The sequence below is a fragment of the Chiloscyllium plagiosum genome, chromosome 7 (assembly GCF_004010195.1).
Source record: "Chiloscyllium plagiosum isolate BGI_BamShark_2017 chromosome 7, ASM401019v2, whole genome shotgun sequence".
NCBI lineage: Eukaryota > Metazoa > Chordata > Chondrichthyes > Orectolobiformes > Hemiscylliidae > Chiloscyllium > Chiloscyllium plagiosum.
The window spans coordinates 29,792,157-29,815,009 of NC_057716.1; the positions used below are offsets into that span (position 1 = coordinate 29,792,157).

Genomic DNA, 22,853 nt, shown 5'->3' on the forward strand with positions numbered 1-22,853 from the left:
TCCTTACTATTCAATGGTGTTTCCATTCCTAAATTCCCCCACCAGTCACATTTTGGGGATTACCACAGCTAGATATTTTGCACAAAAACTGTCAGAAATTTGAAGAAGAAATACTGGAACTACAAGACAAGCCCAGTTTACACAATGCTTCATATTTGAAAGGAGAACAAATATTTAGACCACTAGTTGGTTTTACTGCACGAAAAGGAAAATGTAAGTGTAGAAATGCTGTAGTCTTAGAGTTTTTTATGAGTTTGGTTAATAGAAATAGATTTCCAAAACCTTGAATATAATCCATGATTGGTACATTCCATAGAAACCATAGAAACAGCGAAAGTAGAAGCAAGAGTAGGCCACTTGGCCCTTCAAGCCTGCTGCACTATTCAATATAATTCGGGCTTGAACATCCAATTCAATATCCTGTTTCCCACTTTCTCCCCATACATTTTGATCCTTTTAGCCTCCTAAACCTTTTCTAACTCCTTCTTGAAAACATTGTGATTTGGCCTCAACCACTTCTGTGGCAGAGAATTCCAAAGCTCACCATTCTGTGAGCATCTCAGTCCTAAATGGCCTATGCTGTATTCTTAGCTAATAACTGTACCTCAGGAATATCCTTCCTATGTTTAGTTTGTTCTGTCCTGTTAGAATTTTATTGGTTTCTATGAGATCTCCTCCCTTATTCATCTCTCCTCCAGTGAATATATTCATAATAAATCTAGTATCTCTTCACACGTCTGTCCTGCCATCCTAGGAATTGGTCTGATAATCCTTCATTGTACTCTGTCTGCAGCCAAGACATCCATCCTTCCTTAACTAATGAGACCAAACCTACGTACATTACTCCAGACGTGGTCTCACCATGGCCCTGTATAGATTCGATTAGATTAGATTAGATTCCCTACAGTGCGGAAACAGGCCCTTCGGCCCAAAAAAGTCCACACCGACACTCCGAAGAGCAACCCACCCTGAACCATTCCCCTACATTTACCTAATACTACTGGCAATTTAGCATGGCCAATTCACCTAACCTGCACATCTTTGGACTGTGGGAGGAAACCGGAGCACCCGGAGGAAACCCACACAGACACAGGGAGACTGTGCAAACTCCACACAGACAGTTGTCCGAGGCAGGAATTGAACCCAGGTCTCTCACGCTGTGAGGCAGCAGTGAGCCACTGTGCTGTATAACATCAGCGAAATATGTATTCCTGTGCTCAAATCCTTTTGCGATGAAAATCCAATATAATTTTTTTTTTACTGCCTACTACATGTCTGCATGCCTACTTTCAGCAACTGGTGTACAAGGACACCCAGGCCTCATTGCACCTCCTCCTTTCCCAATCTATCACCAACTTAAATAACAATCCTGTTTTTGCTACCAAGTAAATAACCTCACATTTATCCAGATATGCTTCCTGTGCCATTCATTTGCCTACTCACTCTACTTCTCCAAATTGCACTGAAGCATCTCTGAATGTTTATAACACACTCCTACCCAGCTTTGTGTCATCTACAAATTTGGAGATGTTACATTTTGTTCCGTTATCTGAATCATTAATATATATTGTGATTAGCTGGAATCCAAGCACTGATCCTGTTTATTCCAACTATTTTTTAATGTAAGCCAGCTCGTTCTCTATCTGTGTCATTACACCACTCCCATTTCCATGAGCTTTAATTTTATATGCCAATCTTTGATGTAGGACCTTGTCAAAAGACTTCAGAAAGTCCAAGTAAACCACATTTATGGAATCCCCCTTATCAATTCTAATAATTACATCTTCAAAATTCCAGTAGACTTATCAAGCATGGTTTCCCTTTTGTAACTCCATCTCATCATGTCACTGATTTCCATGTGCCGTGCTATTAAATCTTTTACAATTGGCTCTAGCACTTTCCCTACTACTGATATCAAGCTAACAATTCTATAATGCCCTGTTTTTTTTTTATCTATCTGTATCTTTTTTAAATAACTGTATTTCAATTCATGCGAACCAATTCAGAGCCTATAGAATTTTGAAAGATGATCACCAATGCATCCAGTATTTCTAGGATCACTTCCTTAAGTACTTTGGTGGGGTGTACATTATTGGTCTCTGGGAATTTATCAGCCTTTAATCCCATCAAGTTTCCCTCAACATAATTTTCATACTGACGCTGAGTTCTTTCAGTTCCTCCTCCTCACTAGACCCTGTATTCCCCAATATGCTATAGCTTTATTTATGCCTTCTTTTGTGAAGGCAGAATGGAAGTACATACTTAATTGATCTGCTATCACTTTCTTCCCCATTATAACTTCTGTTTCTAATGCTAAGGCCCCTTCATTTGTCTTCACTTATCTTTTTCTCTTCACACTCCTATCAAAACTTTTACAAGGAGTTTTTATGATCACAGGTTTATTCTCATACGCTGACTAGCTACCTAACAAAGAAGCAGCGCTCCAAAAGTGAGTACTTCCAAATAAACTTGTTGGACTATAACTTGGTGTTGTATATGTCTTAATTAAGATTCATGGCCTTGTTGCTTGTCTTTTTGACATTTAGCCCTGTTTGCATTATTTTGCACTGTAACCCTTTTGGATTCTTGAATTTGGGACTACTGCTTGTCACTTCTTTATTTCCAATTCTGTACTTTGCTTTTGTTCTTGTTTCAATTTCTTCTCTACCTCTTTAGGTTCTGATTCACCTGTTATTTTAGTTGAAAGATTCTCCAACATGAGAGCAAACCACCACCCGAGCATCGGTTCTAGTCCTGCCAGATGCAACTAGTCCAGCCTGTATTGGTCCCACCTCCCTCAGCCCCAATGTTCCAGGTATCTGAAGCCCTTCCCCTTGCATTAGTTCTTCAAACATGTATCCATCTGATAGGTCCTGCTCTTTCTACTGTGACTAGCACATGGCACTGGTAGCAATCCTGAAATCACTGCCTTTTGAGGTTCTGTTTTTTAACTTGCCTCCTAACTCCCTATGTTCTACTTTTAAGACATCTTTTTTTTTAACCTATTTCATTGGTACTATGTGTACCACAACCACTGGCGCTCTCACTCCAGAATTAACATTGGACCCTCCTCAACATCTTTGAAACTGGCACCTAAGAGGCAACTTACTATCCTGAAGTCTTGTTTTCAACCACAAAAACATCTATCTCATCTCCTTGCAATTGAATCTCTTATTACTATATCCTTTCCATATTCCAGAGAACATAGAACAGTACAGGCCCTTCAGCCCTTGATGTTGTGTCAGCCTTTTATCCTATTCTAAGATCAGACCAGCCTACATACTAGTACTAACTTCTATGTGCCAATCCAAAAGTCGCTTGAATGTCTCCAATATATCTGACTCTACTACCACTGCTGGCAGTGCATTCCACGCACCCACCATTCTCTGTGTAAAGAACGTACTTCTGATAGCTCCCCTAAACCTTCCTCCAATTACTTTAAAATAATGCCCCCTTGTAATAGACATTTCTGCCATGGGAAAAGTCTCTGTCTATACACTAGCTATGCCTCTCAACATCTTGTACACCTCTATCAAGTCACCTCTCATCCTTCTTCACTCCAATGTGAAAAGCCATAGCTCCCTCAACTTTTCTTCATAAAACATACCCCTCCTGTCCAGGTAGCATCCTAATAAATCTCCTCTGCACCCTCTCTAAAGCTTCCACATCTTTCCTATAATGAGGCGACCAGAAATGAACACAATATTCCGAGTGTGGTCTAACCAGGACTCTGTAGAGCTGCAGCAAGACCTCACAGCTCTTAAACTTAATTGCCCTGCCAATGAAAGCCAACTCACCATACGCCTTCTTAACAACTCTATCAACGTGGGTGGCAACTCTGAGGGATCTGTGGACATGGACCCCAAGATCCCTCTGTTCTTCAACATTGCCAAGAATCCTGCCTATAACCCTGTATTCTGTATTCAAATTCGCCCTTCCAAAGTGAATGACTTTACACTTTGCCAAGTTGAACTCCATCAGCCACTTATCAGCCCAGTTCTGCATCCTGTCAATGTCTCCTTGCAACCTACAACAGCCCTCCACACTATCCACAACTCCACCAATCTTTGTGTCGTTGTAACCCTTTAAAGCCCTGTCTGATCCTTGCTTCCTCAACCTTAAGTAAGCTTCCTTCTTCCTCTTAACTAGATGTTCCACATCCCTTCTCACCCAAAGTTCTTTCAACCTAACATCCTTTCCTTGCCTCAGTGGAACAAACCTGTCCAGCACCATCAGCAGTTGCTTCCTAAACAACTTCCATATTTATGTTGTGTATTCCCCTAAAAACGTCTGTTCACAATTTAGGCACCCCAGTTCCTGCCTAAAAGCATTGTAATTCCCCCTCCCCCATTTCATACTGTCTCCATGAGTATAATACAGACCCAGAGACCTGAAACCTGGCATGGTTCGTTGCCAAGCACCAAATCCAATATGGCCTCCCTTCTGGTCAACCTATCTACATATTGTGTGAGGAATCATTTCTGGACATACCTGACAAAAACTACTCCCCCTTAAGAATCCTTCTCCAGCTTTCTCATTTCCCCTCCCCCCACCTTATCTCAGTCCCAACCCTCGGACTCAGCACCACCTTCTTGACCTGCAATCTTCTTCCCGACCTCTCCGCCCCACCCCCTCTCTGGCTTATCACCCTCACCTGAACCTCCTTCCACCTATCACATTCCCAACGCCCCTCCCCCAAGTCCTCCCTACCTTTTATCTTAGCTTGCTTGGCACACCCTCCTCATTCCTGAAGAAGGGCTTATGCCTGAAACGTTGATCCTCCTGCTCCTTGGATGCTGCCTGACCTGCTGCGCTTTTCCAGCAATTCATTTTTCAGCTCTGATCTCCAGCATCTGCAGTCCTCACTTTCTCCTGGCACACCAGAGGCAGCATACCACATGGGAGTCTCGCTCATGATCACAGAATCTCCTGTCTGTCCCTCTCAAGGTTCAATCTCCTATTGCTATTGCTCTCCTATTCTTCCCCCTTCCCTTCTGAACCACAGAACCAGGCTTAGTGCCAGAAACCTGGCTGCTGTGGCTTTCCCCTAGTAGGTTCCCCCCCCCTCCTCCTCCTCCTCCAAAGCCCCCCCCCCCCAACAGTATCCAAAATGGTACACTGCTTATTGAGGAGAACGGCCACAGGGGGTTCCTGCACTGTCTGCATATTCCTTTTCTCTTTTCTGACAGTCACCCAGCTACCTTTGCCTTGAAACTTGGGTGTGACTATCTCTCTATAACTCCTCTCTATCATCTCCTCAGCTTCCTTTATTCCTCCTTTCCACATTCAACATGGCTAACCGTGGTATAATGGATTTGGCTGTTGCTACATTCCTCTGAGAAGCCATTCCCCTAATAGTATCCAATGTGGTTCAACTTTTTGCAGGAAAATAGACAATAGGTGCAGGAGTAGGCCATTCTGCCCTTCGAACCTGCACCACCATTCAATATGATCATGGCTGATCAGTATCCTGTTCCTGCCTTATCTCCATAACCCTTTATTCCACTATCCTTGAGAGCTCTATCCAACTCTTTCTTAAGTGAATCCAGAGACTGGGCCTTCACTGCCCTCTGGGGCAGAGCATTCCACACAGCCACCACTCTCTGGGTGAAAACGTTTCTCCTCACCTCTGTCCTAAATGGTCTACCCCGTATTTTTAAGCTGTGTCCTCTGGTTCGGCACTCACCCATCAGCGGAAACATGTTTCCTGCCTCCAGAGTGTCCAATCCTTTAATAATCTTATATGTCTCAATCAGACCCCCTAGCAGTCTTCTAAACTCAAGGGTATACAAGCCCAGTCGCTTCAGTCTTTCAGCATAAGGTAGTCCCGCCATTCCAGGAATTGACCTCGTGAACCTACGCTGCACTCCCTCAATAGCCAGAATGTCTTTCCTCAAATTTGGAGACCAGAACTGCACACATACTCCAGGTGTGGTCTCACCAGGGCCCTGTACAGCTGCAGAAGAACCTCTTTGCTTCTATACTCAATTCCTCTTGTTATGAAGGCCAGCATGCTATTAGCCTTCTTCACTACCTGCTGTACCTGCATGCTTACCTTCATTGACTGGTGTACAAGAACACCCAGATCTCTTTGTACTGCCCCTTTACCTAAATTGATTCCATTTAGGTAGTAATGTGCCTTCCTGTTCTTGCCACCAAAGTGGATAACCATACATTTATCCACATTAAACTGCATCTGCCATGCATCTGACCACTCACCTAACCTGTCCAGGTGACCCTGTAATCTCCTAACATCCTCATCACATTTTACCCTGCCACCCAGCTTCGTATCATCAGCAAATTTGCTAATGTTGTTACTAATACTATCTTCTGTATCATTAACATATACTGTAAAAAGCTGCGGTCCCAGCACTGATCCCTGCGGTACCCCACTGGTCACTGCCTGCCATTCCGAAATGGAGCAGTTTATCACTACTCTTTGTTTCCTATCAGCCAACCAACTTTCAATCCAAGTTAGTACCTTGCCCCCAATACCATGCGCCCTAATTTTGCTCATTAACCTCCTATGTGGGACTTTATCAAAAGCTTTCTGAAAGTCCAGGTACGCGACATCTACTGGATCTCCCTCGTCAATCTTCAGAGTTACATCTTCAAAAAATTCCAGAAGATTAGTCAAGCATGATTTCCCCTCATAAATCCATGCTGACTCTGACCTATTCTGTTACTACTATCCAGATGTGTCGTAATTTCATCTTTTATAATAGACTCCAGCATCTTTCCCACCACTGAGGTCAGACTAACTGGTCTATAATTTCCTGCTTTCTCTCTCCCACCTTTCTTAAGTGGTACAACATTAGTCACCCTCCAATCCGCAGGAACTGATCCCGAATCTATCGAACTCTGGAAAATAATCACCAACGCATCCACGATTTCTCGAGCCACCTCCTTCAGTACCCTGGGATGTAGACCATCAGGCCCCAGGGACTTATCAACCTTCAGACCTAACAGTCTCTCCAACACCAATTCCTGGCAAATATAAATTCCCTTAAGTTCAGGACCTTCAGCCCTGAATGGGCTGAATTGCCCAGGTTCCAGTTGGTATGTGGTATGAGCATCTGATTATAGGCAATTTCAAGACACCAACAAAATATTGGGCATCAACATCTCTGAACCAAGGCTAAATATGTCATGGAAGACTAAAATTGTCATATTTTGAATTAAAATAAAACAATGTTTAAAATAACTTTGAAGAGATGCTAGAAGCATTTTGGGAGATTACATCTCTGTGAGACATTGTTTTTTTTTCCATGTTAGAATGTGTTATGTGGAAGATATTTTGTTTTTTTTAAAAATCAGGTTATTCAATTTTTGAGGAAAATAAGCACTTCTTTAAAAAGTGAATAATCTTTTTAAAAATTCAACATAAGAATGATCCCAGAGATGAGGGGCTTGTCATATGAGGAGCAGTTGAGGATTCTGAGTCTTTACTCAATGGAATTTAGAAAGATGAGGGGGTGATCTCATTGAAATTTAGAGAGGCATGGATCCAGTGGATGTGGTGAAGATCTTTCCAGTAGTAGAATAGATTAGGATTGAAGGGTCAGCCTCAGTGACGAGATAACTCTTTAGAACTGAGATGAGGAGGAATTTCTTCAGCCAGAGGTGGTTGATCTGTGAAACTGACTGCCACAGAGGACTGTGGAGGCTAAGTCTTTGAGTGTATTTAAGACTAAGATTGCCTCATGTGCTATCAAAATTGAACTGGGACTTCGATGTTGTGTCCATTTCTGAGACATGGATATGGAAAGGACAGGAATGATTGTTGCAGGTTCCGGGGTTTAGGTGTTTCAGTAAGATCAGGGAAGGTGGTAAAAGAAGGGGAGGTGTGCCACTGTTAGTCAAAGACAGTATTACAGAAAGGCAGAAGGGATGTTTGAGGACTCATCTACTGAGGTAATATGGGCTGAGTTTAGAAACAGGAAAGGAGAGATCACCCTGTTGGGAGTTTTCTATCAGCCTCCAAATAGTTCCAGAGATGAAGAGGATCAGATAGCAAAGATGATTCTGGATAAGAGCGAGAGCGACAGGGTAGTTGTTATGGGGGTTTTAACTTTCCAAATATTGACTGGAAACACTATAGTTTGAGTACTTTTAGATGGGTCAGTTTTTGTCCAATGTGTGCAGGAGAGTTTCCTGACAGTATGTAGGTATTCCTGATGAAGTGCTTAAGCCAGAAACATTGATTCTCCTGCTCCTCAGACACTGCTGTGCTTTTCCAGCACCACACTCTTGACACAATATGTAAATGGGTCAACAAGGAGTGAAGCCACTTTGGATTTGGTATTGGGTAATGAACTAGGCCAGGTGATAGATTTGGAGATAGGTGAGCAATTTGGTGATAGTGACCACAATTCAGTTACGGTTACTTGAGCGATGGAAAGGGATAGGTATATAATGCTTGGCTTTTGCCCGAAACGTCGATTTTGCTGAAGCTCCTCGATGCTGCCTGAACTGCTGTGCTCTTCCAGCACCATTGATCCAGAATATAATGCTTGGGGAAGAGTTATAGCTGGGAGGAAGGCAATTATGATGCATTTAGGCAAGATTTATGTTGTATAGGATGAAGAAGGAAACTGCAGAGGATGGGCACAATTGAAATGTGGAGCTTGTTCAAGGAACAGTTACTGCATGTCCTTGATAAGCATGTACCTGTCAGGCAGGGAGGAAGTGGTCCAAGCGAGGGAACCGTGGTTTACTAAAGAAGTTGACTCTCTTGTCAAGAGGAAGAAGGAGGCTTATATAAAGATGAGACATAAAGGCTCAGTTAGGGCACTTGAGAGTTATAAGTAAGCCAGGAAGGACCTAAAGAGAGTGTGAAGAAGAGCCAGGAAGTCTTTGGCAGGTAGGATCAAGGAAAACCTAAAGCTTTCTGTTGGTATGTCAGGAATAAATAGGGTAAGATTCGAGCCAGTCAAGGACAGTAGTGGGAAGTTGTGCGTGGACTCTGAGGAGATAGGAGAATATTTTTTGTTAGTATTCACACAGGAAAAAGATAATATTGTCAGAGAGAATACTGAGATACAGGCTATTAGACTATATGGGATTGAGGTTCACAAGGAGGAGGTCTTAGCAATTCTAGAAAGTGTGAAAATAGATAAGTCCTTTGGGCCAGATCAGATTTATCCTAGGATTCTCTGGGAAACTAGGGAGAAGATTGCAGAGCCTTTGGCTTTGATCTTTATGTTGTTATTGTCTACAGGAATAATGCCAGAAGACTGGAGGATAGCAAATGTTGTCCTCTTGTTCAAGAAGGGGAGTAGAGACAACACTGGTAATTATAGACCAGTGAGTCTTATTAAAAGGCATCTGGATGGGTTCATGAATGGGAATGGTTTAAAAGGATTTGGACCAAATGCTGGTAAAAAGGACTAGATTAATTTTGGGATATCTGGTCGGCATGGATGAGTTAGACTAATGGGTCTGTTTCCGTACTGTTCAACTCTAACTCTGGTAAGGAGATCCAGGATTACAGGGAGACAGCAGGAGAATAGGATTGAGAAACATTTTAGCCAAGATGGAATGGCAGAGCAGACTCTCTGGAACAAAGGGCCTCATTCTGTTGCAGTATCTTATGGTCTTATATCTTATGATCAAGCAATGTAATAATATAAAATAGAGGAGCACCTTTAGGCTTTACAGTCCATCAAGTTTGTTCCACCATTCAATAACATGTTGGCTGAACCTCTCTGAACTTCACTTTTACACCTTATTATCTGTTAAACTCATAAACTTATTTAAAATCTAAGTGACATCATTCTAACTTTGTATAGGTTATAGATGTGGACCTTTATCTTTTTAAAGTGGCAAATATAAGTAACTGAATTGAAATATTTTTAAAAGTTTTCACAGAAAGTTACTAGATTGCATTATATTGTGTTTGAATCATATCTTTTGCAGTCAATGGAATCAGGATTACCATTCCCAGCACAATTTACAACCATATGAACTTAGCCTTTGATTATATAATTGTCCCAAGACACACGACAATCTTCTTTAAAGACAGAGGAGAATGAAAGACGTATTGAATGAGGAAGTAGATTGAGAGCTACCAAGACAAAATTTCAAAATGATCAAGTACAAAAGGAGGAGAGACATAAATACAATAACTGTACCCTAGAGAAAAAGTATTAGGGAAACTAATGGGGCTAAATACCAGTAAGTCCCCTGAACCTGACAGGATGCAGTCTAGGTTATTAAATGAAGTACCTTTTACAGCTGCTGAATGCAATGGTACTAATCTTCCAAGAATCCTTAAATTCTAGAAAAGTCCCAAAGAATTGGAAAAAGGGAAGGAAACATAAATCAGATAACTATACACCTTTTAGATTAATGCCTGTTGTTGGGAAAATATTAGAATCTATAAGGATGTAATAGTGCATTTACAAATGCATAACATGGTCAAGAAGAGCATAGCTTCATTAAGGGAAATCATGCCTGACAACTTTACCAGAATTCTTTGAGGAAATAACAAGCAGGATAGATAAAGGGGAAGCAGTGCATGTAATATATGTGGATTATTAGAAAGCATTTGGTTACGTCTTCTTAAGAAAAGTTCATGGTATTAGGGGTAACGTTAGCATGCATAGAGAATTGGCTAAGTAATAGAAGGTCAAGAGTGGGATAAAGGGAGCATTTTCAGGATAGCAATCTGTAAATTCTAGAGTTACTGTTGACGTGTGGTATGCATGGATTACCAGAGGCATTTGACACAGTGACACACCACAATCTTGACCAAAGTTATAGTTTATGGTATAAGAGTGACATTGTCAACATGGTTACAAAATTATCTGGGTGATAGGAAACAGAAATTACTGGTCAACGGACATATTTCAGGCTGGAAGAAGGTTTATAGTGGAGTTTCTGTGGGGTGGATATTGGGACCCTTGCTTTCCTGATATATATTAATCATAGAACCCCTACATGTTGGAAGGAGGACATTTGGCCCATCAAGTCTACATTGACTCCCCTGAAGACCCATCCACACCTAGCCCCACTCCCTATCCCTGTAACCCTGCACTTGCCATGGCCAATCCAACTAACCTCCACATCTTTGGACTGTGGAAGGAAACCAGAGTACCTGGCGAAAACCCAAGCAGACACTGGGAGAACTTTCAAACTCCAAGGCTTGAATCAAACCTGGGTCCCTTGCACTGTGAGGCACCAGTGCTAACCAGTAACCACCATGCCCCTTCCCTACTCTGGGTCTTGGTGCACAGAGGACAATGTCAATGTTTACAAATTACTTGGAAGAATTGTAAACTTTGAGGATGAGGGACAGCAACATTGTTCAGGAGATTCAAATCATGATACTAAAAAAACACATGCTGCAAAGTCTTATGCTACACCCAGAAGAGAAGATATGCTGTCATATCAGGTGATGAAGTAATGTTGAACTCGGAGTAAGATGCCTCAAGATGCCTTATTTTGCCTCGAGATGTACACTATCATTGCTAAAAGGACTACATGAAATTCCTCATGAGACAAAAGGTATCATATCAAAGACCTCAGCAAATGAACAAAATATAGGGGCTGAATCTAAGCTGGCATCTAACAATCCAAAAATCAGAGCCAGCAATGCTTTGTGGTTCTTTTTGTGGCTTTCTGTTGACCTTTAAAGCTTTCCCAATCTTCTCACTTCCCACTGATCTTGGCCACTTTGTATGCCTTCTCTTTCAATATGATAGCCTCCCTTATTTCCTTAGACACCCCTGAAAGATTACCCCTTTCCTTACAGTCCTTCCTTTTCACTGGAATGTACTTTAACTGAGTACTTTGAAAAGTTGTTTTAAAAGTCTCCCACTGCTCGTCAACTGTCCCACTATAAAGTCTTTGTTTCCAGTCTACTTTAGCCAATTCCTCCCTCACCTATTGCAGTCTCCCTTGTTTAAGCACAGGACCCTGATGTTGGATTTTATCTTCACCCTCTCCATCTATATTCTAAATTCAACCATACTATGATCACTCCTTCCAAGAGGATCCCTAACTATTAGGTTATTAATTATTGTCTCATTACACAGAACCAAATCTAGGATAGCTTGCTCTTTCATCGGTTCCATTGCGTACTGTTCAAGAAAACTATCGCAGATACATTCAATGAACACCTCCGCAAGGCTACCTTTACCAAGCTGGTTCGACCAATCAACATGTAGATTAAAATCCCCCATGATAATTGCTGTACCACTTTTACGGGCGTTAGTTATTTCTTTTGTTTATTGCCTGCCCCAATGTCATGTTATTATTTGGTGGCCTATAGACAGTCAGCTTAAAATCAAGAGAGAAAAACAATTCCAGAGGGAACAACCTTTCCTAATCTAGTATGATTATCAGTATGTGACCAGATTACAGCATGAGAGGAAGCCATCAAAAGAGGAAGATTTTATGATTTAGTGACAGCGCATGAAATTGGAAATCAGTTTGGAAAACTGACGTGATTTGAAATTGTATGATTTTTAATTTGGGAAATAGAAAATGTTGATACATCTAGCTATAATGTTTTATATGTTTTGATCATGTTCAAAGCTAAAAGGATGTACACTGAACTTTGCCCTTGTGATGTTGATTGTTGTTGTTGTTGTGTTGTGTTGTTTGCAATTATAGATTTTATCTAACATACAAGTGTTCATTTGTGTAATACCAAAAATATCTTGGATTTTTTTATCATAAAGGAGGGATTTCATAATGACTTGTATGTTAAATAATATACAATATTTGGATAAGCTACAGTAAAGTATACTTTCTACTTGACAAGGAGTCACCTGTCATGGAGGTCCAAGGTCAATTGACACACATAATAGAACAGCAACAATAATAATGCTGCATTAAAGCTTTGTTAAAACTTTGCTAATCTGTGATAGTGAGTGTGGTTCTTTCAATCTGGGATGTAATATTGACAAGTACTGTGACAATTCTGACAGGATGAGTACATTGGTAATCAAACTCCACGAGCCATACCAAAAGTCTAAATGTTTTATTTAATCACCAAAATGATCAATTTGCATCCCTTTATTACGATTACCTAGAACAGAAAGAGACTTGCAATAAGGTTTCTTTGATAAGCTCAAAAATAACTTACTTATTAAGAAAAAATGTATTCTTTAAGCAAGTGGTAAAATGGGCTATTAATTAAACTACTATGCAATCTTAAACCATATCCTATAATCTTGTATACAAGCATCATTCATACATAAACTACACAGGACAGTTCTGCAAAAATGTCATGAGTTTGAAAAAAATGAGCAAAAAACCTTGTATCTTGAGGGTGAAAATTCAGATTGGGTTGATTACTCACCATTCTTTTGATTTCCTGTCAATGAGATCTAGTTGTTGATAGTTGCAGACTGGTGGAATTTTGGACCAGATTTCAGATGCAGATGGCAAATTAGTTGGGAGTCCTGATTACAATTTCAATTATCAGTTTTTGCAAACTATTTCTGCGAGGGAAAGAGTTTTTAGCTGGCTTTGCTTAAATATATTTCCTCTTATTGACAGAGAGAGCACTGGTTCTCCTTGCATGCTTTCTCCACAATAGCTACAGCTAGCTGTGTACTGAAAGGCAATTTTTGTTCAAGGTTTTTCCTGAGCAAACTTCAGCACAATCCAAAGGTTTTTACAAGTTTGTCCAATAACTTAAGGCATAAAATTATATCTTCTCTTCTCTTAAAAGCTTTGGACACTCTTTCAAAATGCCAATCCTCCTTTGTAGAAAGTTGTTTCTAAGAAATCATTGATAAAAATCCGTCTTCAAAATCTGTAATGCACAAAAAATTTAATGTGTCAGTTACCCACAGATTAGTTGTATACAGTTTATATATAAATAATAATCTGTAGTCCATCTACTAGAGCTTTTATATGTACAGTCCCGGGAATTGAGCCATTTGATCTGACTGATGGTGCTGACACTACCAAAATGTATTGAAGCAGATGTGTATTCTTGCAGTGACACTGGCACATACAGCACAGTGATTGGGCTTTTCTGCTCTTCGATTCAGATGCATAAGTTATGGAGACTTTTGAGACATTGCCTGACGTGAAGAAAAGACAGATTTATGAACCTCCAAAGCTTTCACTGCATGAAGCATTATGTAGTGATGCCAAATGGCACATTTCCCCCCAACTTATGACTTAGTTAAGGCAGGAATCAGATGGAAGCAAATATATTATCACTGATTTAAATAACTAATTGATTTAAATAACTTGTGTATCAGGTGAAGCAATATTGCACAACAGATAAATTTGAGTCTTAAGCTGCTGGAAGAGGAGATGGCAACATTATATGACACTTTGTAAATAGCAGCTGTTTTAGATGTTGAGTGGACAATGTCACAGTATGAAACTTGATCCCACCTTACTATTAACTTGAGAAAAATTAATGTTCTTTAAATGATGCAATGGAGTTCAGGTACATGTAAGTTACATGTGATTAAAAATCAACAGTCCATATTAGACAATACTAAGCATGTGCATAAAGAGCTAGATCAATAGTGACATAAGATCACATTGATACTGAATCCTGACTGTAAGGTTCCAGAACTTGTCCTCTTAAAATATGGTTATGTTTAGTAAAGTATATCAGTATTAACTTACAAGAATAGGGTCTTCATTTTTGCGGCATTGTCAACTGACTCTCTATTTAAGGATGACATCTGTTCAGGGTCATGAGTTTCATAAGTTTTGAACTTGTGAATGAACAGACTGGTTCTGTATCCACAGATCTTTTGGCAGACACACAAGATGTTCCATGTGGTAATGGGATGTAGAAGCAAGATTTGCTCTCTTCTCATTCTTCATTGTTATCTCCCCACCTCATTATTAAGGTTTTTCATCTGAAAGCATGATGTAACTTGGTAGACAATTTGTCCACACCTTGAAAAATGTATAGCAAATTCTTTTCAGTCATTTATATCAAAGCTGTCATTCTTTAAAAAGAGCTTCAGAGTCTCAGTAGTATTTTCTTTCTCTGCTCCTGGATCACTGCCCACTTGAAAAATCAAGACGTGGTGGGGGGAGGGACAAATACTTTTCGGCCATCCTGGCAGAGTCCAGCCAATTGTAGTTGGTTTTGCAGGATTTGTTTTTGCCTGAACACAGCCAGATTTACAAGCAAAAGGACACTTGTATTTGTTTGATGGTTCTACCTTTGAATCTGGAGAATGGAGTGGAGTCTTTGCTGGTGAAATGTTTCAACATTTTTTGTGATGCTAATACATAGTCCAGGTCTCATGACTTTACAGGAGTGTGGTGACAACAACCATTCTATAATTTAGGAAAGTTGATTTATGGAGATTTTTGTTGTCAAATGTATACAATTTTAATTCATTCACAGGATGTGGGCATCACTGTCTCGGTCAGCATTAATTGCCCACCCCTAATTGCCCAGAGGCACTTCAGAGTCACCTGCTGTGGGTCTGGAGTCATGTGTCAGCTAACCAGGTAACACAGTTGCCTTCTCTAAAGGATGTTAGTGAACCAGTTGGGCTTTTTCCTAACAATCAACAATGGTTTCATGTTTGTCATTCAACTATTAATTTCAGATTTTTATTGAATTCAAATTCTACCATGATTCAAACTCAGGTCCCTAGACCATTGCCTAGTTCTCTGGATTAATAGTCTAACAATAATATCACAAGGCCATTGCCTCCCCTCCCTGTCTATACTGGTGTAGCTTGTACAAGGCTGAGTTGTTGCCCCTGATCTGATGTTGGATTTTCTTTTGAGAGAGGTAGCTGCCATGGTATGGGAAGTTATCAAAGTATCTGTTTTAACTTATATGGGAAATAAAATATTTGACTAACTAGGTCGGGTTGAATATGTGTTTTTTTTTATCCTGGCAACGTCTAAGGACAGACTATGCAGAACTGAAGAGGTTGAGAAAGCTTGCAAATCTGGTGCAGAATGAGTGATAACCACACAGTCGGCAACGTACTGGAGGTCATATATGTTTACGGTGGTCATTTTAGTTTGGCACAGACAGGACTGAGGTTAAAGAATTTTCCATCTAGGCAATATTTAATATTCACACTAAAGAGAAGTTGAATTTCACGGTGAACAAACACTAGTAGATTTTAAATATATGCAGACTGTCTCATTTTGCTTAACACTGAATTTTAAAGATAACTGTTTCAGATCTCCCACTTAAGACAAATGCAAAGAAATTACCATGAAAGCATTGCAAGATTATATTAAAGTTTATTAGACATTCAAATCTCTATAGAAGATTCATTGGGTCTCTCAATTTACTGAATAAAGTATGGTTAGGTCTATTAATGTAATGAAAAGTTCCCTGTGTCATATTCAGCATGTACCTTTAATTTACATAGCAATAAATATTATGTCAGATATTCCTATGAAGATCGAAAACCACACTCTGTTTCTGGCAGGATTTCCTCTGCCACTGGAAGTAGGTGATACAGGATAAAGTGTGTCAGGATTTTCCCCACTATGGACTACAGGAAAGTACCTTGATAGTTTCTGCAGTGTGATTTATCTTCCTTTTTGAAGATAATTACAAATATCACGTTATTTAAATCACAGAAGAGTTCTCTTTCTTTCCAAATCTGCAGGGTGAGAACATGAATCTAGATGTGAGCAGAAGTTTACAGCTTTGAAGACCTCAGCTGGAACATCTTCATCAGGTCCACAGGCTTTGAATTTTTTTATGCATTTGATTGGTTGTTGAAGCTCTCCAACTAAAGTAAGTTGATTCTTTGATTCTACCACTGAGTACTGGCGAATAGCTTCTGAAGGATACAAGCTGACAGTGTGGATTTATGGTTGAGGATTTGGAAATGAATTTCCAGCACTGATGGATGGTAATGTCATAATCAAGAAGAGAGACACTTACCTGTGAACAAGGGGATTTTGTCTATCTGGCCCTTATGGCTTCAAAAAAGCTTTGCATGTTAGGACAGATACTGTTGAATCTTGTCTTATCACTTGCCTTTATTGTCCAAATTTGTCTTTGGGTCTCAGTCTTCAAGTGATGGAATGCTGTCTTCTTGACAAATGACATTGGGTTGTCTTACCAAGCAATGAAAGCTGTTCACTTTTGTTCCAGCAGGCAACATATTTCTGCATAGTTTTTCAACCCTGATAACAATGATGTTTGTACCTAATGATCTGGTCACAGTGATCCCACTGTTCTAACATTGAGTTGGATGTGTGAAAATTTTCCAGATTGGTTATGAGTTCCTTTCGAAACTCCTGTATCCGATCAGCATGCTTTAATCCTAATACATTGTTGTTTCTCCTCTTTGGAGATTTGTTTGTTGTAATTTCTCTGTGCTAGGTAGATGTTAATTACCAATCAAATAAATCAAAATTTTATCCAATAGCTATCAGGCCCCTGCACAGATAAAGTGACACAGACATTACTTAGACCTTTGGCTTAAGCAATGACATAATGGAGGAAGTGGCAATGCTTTGATCCAACATCCTTTCATGTTTTGTATTTGTCCTTCTAGTGGAAGATGATGTTTGTTATTTTGAGGCTATGCTGAGCACACTAGTCAGCAGGAGGATAACATCCACACTGGTTTTTCCCATGTTGTTTTCCCCAATGGTTCCTCTCCAAACAGGAGAATCACAAACAACTCTGGCAGTAAAGTTATCCAGAAGGTTCTGAAACAAACAAACAACAGAAATTGCTGGGGAAACTCAGTAAGTCTGATGACATCTGTGGAGATAAAACAGAATTAGCTTTTTGAGTTCCAGTGACCCTCCTTCAAAGAAGGATAGCCTTTTTTTTTCTTTTGAGATAGTGGTGAGGACTCCATCAAGGTCAGAAAAAAGCATCCCATTTCCACCTGCATTTGCTTCCCAGGCAATGATAAAGCACATAGATTGTACATGTTATCCAAAAGACCTGAAAAGGCTATGACAGATGAATGTATTAAGTAAGAGACTTCTCAGGCCTGGTGGGGAAAGGGAGGAGACGTCAAGTAATAAGTTCAAGGTTCATGGTTATATGCCAATGGTTGAAAGGAGCACTGTAAAAGAACCTGAGGGAGATGTGGAGTAAAAGGTTGTTTTACTTTATTCTAAGATTAGCTGCCAAGTTTGTGTGTATGGAACTATGTCATAATGTCAGATCACACTATACAAGTCTCCATCTGTAGTGTTCCAGAAGTCCGGTTCCTTTTAAATATTTCCCCTCTCGCCTTTAACCTATGCCCTCTAGATTTGGATTCCCAACTCTGGGGAAAAAGACCTTGAGTATTCACCTATCAATGCCCCTCATATATTTATAAATCTCTATAAGGTCACTCCTCAGCTTCTCATGCTCCTGAGGAAACAGCTCCAGCCTATTCAGCCTCTCCCTATAGCTCCAACCTCCAACCCTGGCAACATCCTTGTAAATCTTTTTTGAACCCTTTCAAGTTCTGGTCTTTTGGAATATGAAACTTCAGTATTGCTAAAAACAAAGATACATTTTGTCGGAGCTTTTCATCTTGTAGTCATCAGGACAGTAAGTCAGAAAACCAAAGTGAAGGAAAAATATATTTTTAATACTGTATGAATGGACAGTGTTGATTGGTTGGCAAATGGACGCTGATTGTTAGAGTTGTTGACATGGTGAATGCACCAGTCAGTCATACAGCACGGAAGCAGACAGTCCAGTCCAACATGACCACACTGACCACATATCCCAATCTAACCTAGTCCTATTTGCCAGCATTTGATCCATATTCCTCTAAACCCTTCCAATTCATATACCTATCCAGATGCCTTTTAAATGTTGTAATTCCTCTGGCAGCTTGTTCCAGTCACACACCACCCTCTACGTAAAAAGGTTGCTCCTCCGGTGCCTTTTAAATCTTTCCCCTCGCACCTTAAACCCTCTAGTTTTGGACTACCCCATCCTAGGAAAAAGACCTTGGCTATTCACCTTATCCATGCCCCTGCTAAAAGGTCACCCCTCAGCATCTCCCTATAAATCAAACCTTCCAATCCTGGCAACATCCTTATAAATCTTTTCTGCGCCCTCTCTAGTTTAATAACATCCTCCTTTTAATGATGACTGACTGTTAATTGCCAAAATTTGTTTTATTTTAATTACGGCAGATTGACTTATCAAGGCATTGTCCTGAGAAATTAACCAGGGAATGGCTGTTAGCTATTTTTTTTTATAGTTGAAACAGGTATGGTGTTTGTTTATGTTCTTGCTATTTGCTAAGGACATAGCTCTGTGTATTTGCAAACATCCACCACCAACGCTGTGTATTTGCAAACATCTACCACACTGCCGCTACTATCTACAAGGTACATTGCAGAAATTTAGCAAAGATGCTTAGATAGCACCTTCCAAACCCATAACCACTTTCTTCTCAAAAGACAAGGTTAGCAGACACATGGGAACTGCACCAGCTTTAAGTTTCCCTCTAAGTCAGTTTCCATGCAATTCCTTCCATGCCGTTGGTTCAAAATTCTGGATTTCCTACAGCACATGGACTGTACTGGTTCAAGAAGGCAGCTCGCTACCTCCTTCTCAAGGGCAACTTGGGATGGATAATAAATGCTGGTCCAGTTGACAATGCCCACATCCCATGAACAAATCCTAAAAAGAAAAATTGCATGTGGCTTTCAATGTATGCATGTGCACCATACTAAAAGACCGGATGCACTCTCAGGATTATAAATTAAATGTTGTTTAATTATAAAACCATATCTAATGTTGGACATGTGAGTTTTGCTTGGATGTAATCAGTACCTTGCATGTAGCAAACAGCTGAAGGGAGATGCTATTTGATATGATCGGCTAGTCTTTAGGACATAACAGCCTGAACTCCTGGTATCATATCAGCACTGAAATTCATATACCACATGACCTCAGTTCATGGTTTTGTGCAATAAACCATGAAAGCTGATCTGATCAGGTTAGCCTTAAGGTTGTCTTCATGCCTTTTTCAGCATCAAGCTTGGTCACATACTGGTGGTACATATAGATTGTCATGATATAATGGTATAGTACAAATGTGTTCAGCTTCCTTGCTTGGTACGTAGGTAAATAGGCTAGCAATGTGAAATGAGCATGTGGACATGATATTGCTGTGGCAATCTTCTTGCATATAAAGGAATAGTTCACACTGTGTGTTTAACTTGATCAACACCAACAAATCACTCCAACTATTTGTCCAATTCATCCTGTGCAGAACCTGTCATAGAGTGAAAAGGGTCTGTGGTGTGCAAAGTATTGGAGAGGATTCTGAGAGTCAGGATTTATGATCACTTGGAAGACCATAGATTGATTAGAGATAGTCAGTATGGCTTTGTGAGGGGCAGGTCATGCCTCACAAATGTTATTGAATTATTTGAGGATGTGACAAAACAAGATGAAGGTCGAGCAGTGGATGTGGTGTATGTGGATTTTAGCAAGACATTTGACAAGGTTCCCCATGGTAGGCTCATTCAGAAAGTAGGGAGGCATGGGATACAGGGAAACCTTCTGTCTGGATACAGAATTGGCTGACCATAGAAGACAGAGGGTGGTGGTAGATGGAAAGTATTCAGCCTGGAGTTCGGTGACTAGTGGTTTTCCACAGGGATCAATTCTGGGACCTCTGCTCTTTGTGATTTTTATAAATGACTTGGCTGAGGATGTGGAAGGGTGGGTTAGTAAGTTTGCTGTTGACACAAAGATTACTGGAGTTGTGGATCGTGTGGAAGGTTGTTGTAGGTTGCAACGAGACATTGACAGGATACAGAACTGGGCTGATAAGTGGCAGATGGAGTTCAACCTGGCAAAGTGTGAAGTCATTCACTTTGGAAGGTTGAATTTGAGTACGGAATACCAGGTTAAAGGCAGAATTCTTGGCAGTGTAGAAGAACAGAGAGATCTTGGGGTCCATGTCTATTTATCCCTCAAAATTGCCAGCGAGGTTAATTAAGAAGGTTGTAAACAAGGCAAATGGTGTGTTGGCTTTCATTGGCAGGGCAATTGAGTTTAAGAGCCATGAGGTCATGCTGCAGCTCTACAGAATCCTGGTTAGACCACAATCTGAATATTGTGTTCAGTTCTGGTTGCCTCATTATAGGAAAGATGTGGAATCTATAGAGAGGGTGCAGAGGAGATTTACCAGGGATGCTGCCTGGACTGGAGGGCATGCCTTATGAAGAAAAGCTGAGGGAGCTAGAGTTTTTCTCATTGGAGTGAAGAAGGATGAGAGGTGATTTGATTGAGGTGTATAAGATGTTGAGAGGCATAGATAGCATGTATAGACAGAGACTTTTTTTCCCCATGGCAGAAATGTATTCGCAAGGGGGCATAATTTTAAGGTAATTGGAGGAAGGTTTAGGGGAGATATCAGAGGTATGTTCTTTACACAGAGAATGGTGGGTGCATGGAATGTTCTACCAGCAGTGGTAGCAGAATCAGACACATTTGGGACATTCAAGCAACTCTTGGACAGGAATATAGAAGTTAGTACGATGAAGGGTATATAGTCTGATCTTAGAGTAGGATTGAAGGCCTGTACAAGGGCCTGTACAGTTCTAAGACAAACTTTCTTAATGTCCCTTTTATCAAGTAATGATTGATAGAGCCTGTTAATGTTCACTTACAAGAGTGTAGGCCTCCTTTCACTGACGTTGGACTGGAATCACATATCAGTCATACTGGTTAAAGATAACAAGTTCCCTTCCCAATCTCAGCCTGTTCATTTTTACTGATTTCCAGTGTTTTTAAAATTTCTTTTTCACACATTCTATTAAGATTCTAAAACACCAATGTGGTTTCTGCACTAAAAATGGGGTGGAAGGACATCGAAAATCCATTTGGTATCCATAATGTTACCGTGCAAAACATCTAGCTGAAACCCAACTGGACTTCATACAGGCACTATAACTGTCTTTATAATTGGAAAATGCAGCAAGTGGAACATATGAGTTGCAGGGTATTTTGATGGAAGTGGATACCCTCGCCACCAACTGAGCTGGGGAACGCCACTTGAATGAAGGCAATTGCATTGCCTCACTCAGGACATATCCTGAGCAGAGGGACTCTATATTGACCAAATGGTTAAAACTTTCTTCAGGACCCAGGCCAGCTAACCGTTGTGGTTGCTGCCGGACTGTGGACTCAAGGCAACAAAAGAGTCCAACTGGATCTCAATTGAGTAAGAGAACTCCAAGGCTGTTATCCAGAAAAGTATGAACTGTGGAAAGTCCATTTACATCTGGTTTGGAACAGTTAAATTGGTTCTGATTTGGATGATCCTAAGCAATCAAAATAAATGTCTGGTTAAATGGTCACCTGGTTCGAATGGAAGTCAATACGAGCAAAGCCATTTCGGTGATTGCAGAACCAGTCTTTAACAAAATTCACTCCAAACTCCAACCCCTAACAACGTTTGCATAGGCCTCAGCTAGACTGAGAACTTATATCGGGGAACCTTGTACAGATTAAGGGTGCAACTTCAGTTCGGGTCTCTTATCTGAAACAGCTGATTCAGTTAATGTCGGAAAAGTTTCAGACCCAAGCTTAATGGAGCGAAATTGGCTGGGAAAGATTCGCCTAGACTGGCTCAACATTTTTCAATTAGAAAATGGCTGCCTAACTGAAGTCCTAATTAAATTTCTGGAGGTTTTTCAGGAAGGTCCCTGTGAAGAGTTACAGATACCTAGGAATCTGAGATGAACATGGCAGATGTTGCTGTTTAGTGGAAAATGAATTTCCTCTGAGACTCTCCTGGTGCAAGTGGTGAGCTACCGTGCCTTACATGCCACCTGTCTCAGGCAGAGTTGGAGGAACCTGACTTGGTGCTAAAACAGCCCAAGAGGAACTAGAAAAAAAATAAACCAGCCCACGTCCTCGAACTCTGGGAGGGATGTCGTAATTG

General features: G+C 40.4%; 1 protein-coding gene across 1 annotated transcript in view; it reads left to right on the top strand.

The window, feature by feature from the left end:
- The window catches only part of LOC122551441 (zinc finger protein Helios-like), a 227,066-nt gene that overhangs the window by 8,013 nt on the left and 196,200 nt on the right, over positions 1-22,853 (top strand). The window contains exon 2 of the mRNA XM_043693360.1: positions 16,581-16,711. The gene's annotated coding sequence lies outside the window, so the exon portion shown is untranslated. The remainder of the gene's footprint in view (positions 1-16,580; positions 16,712-22,853) is intronic.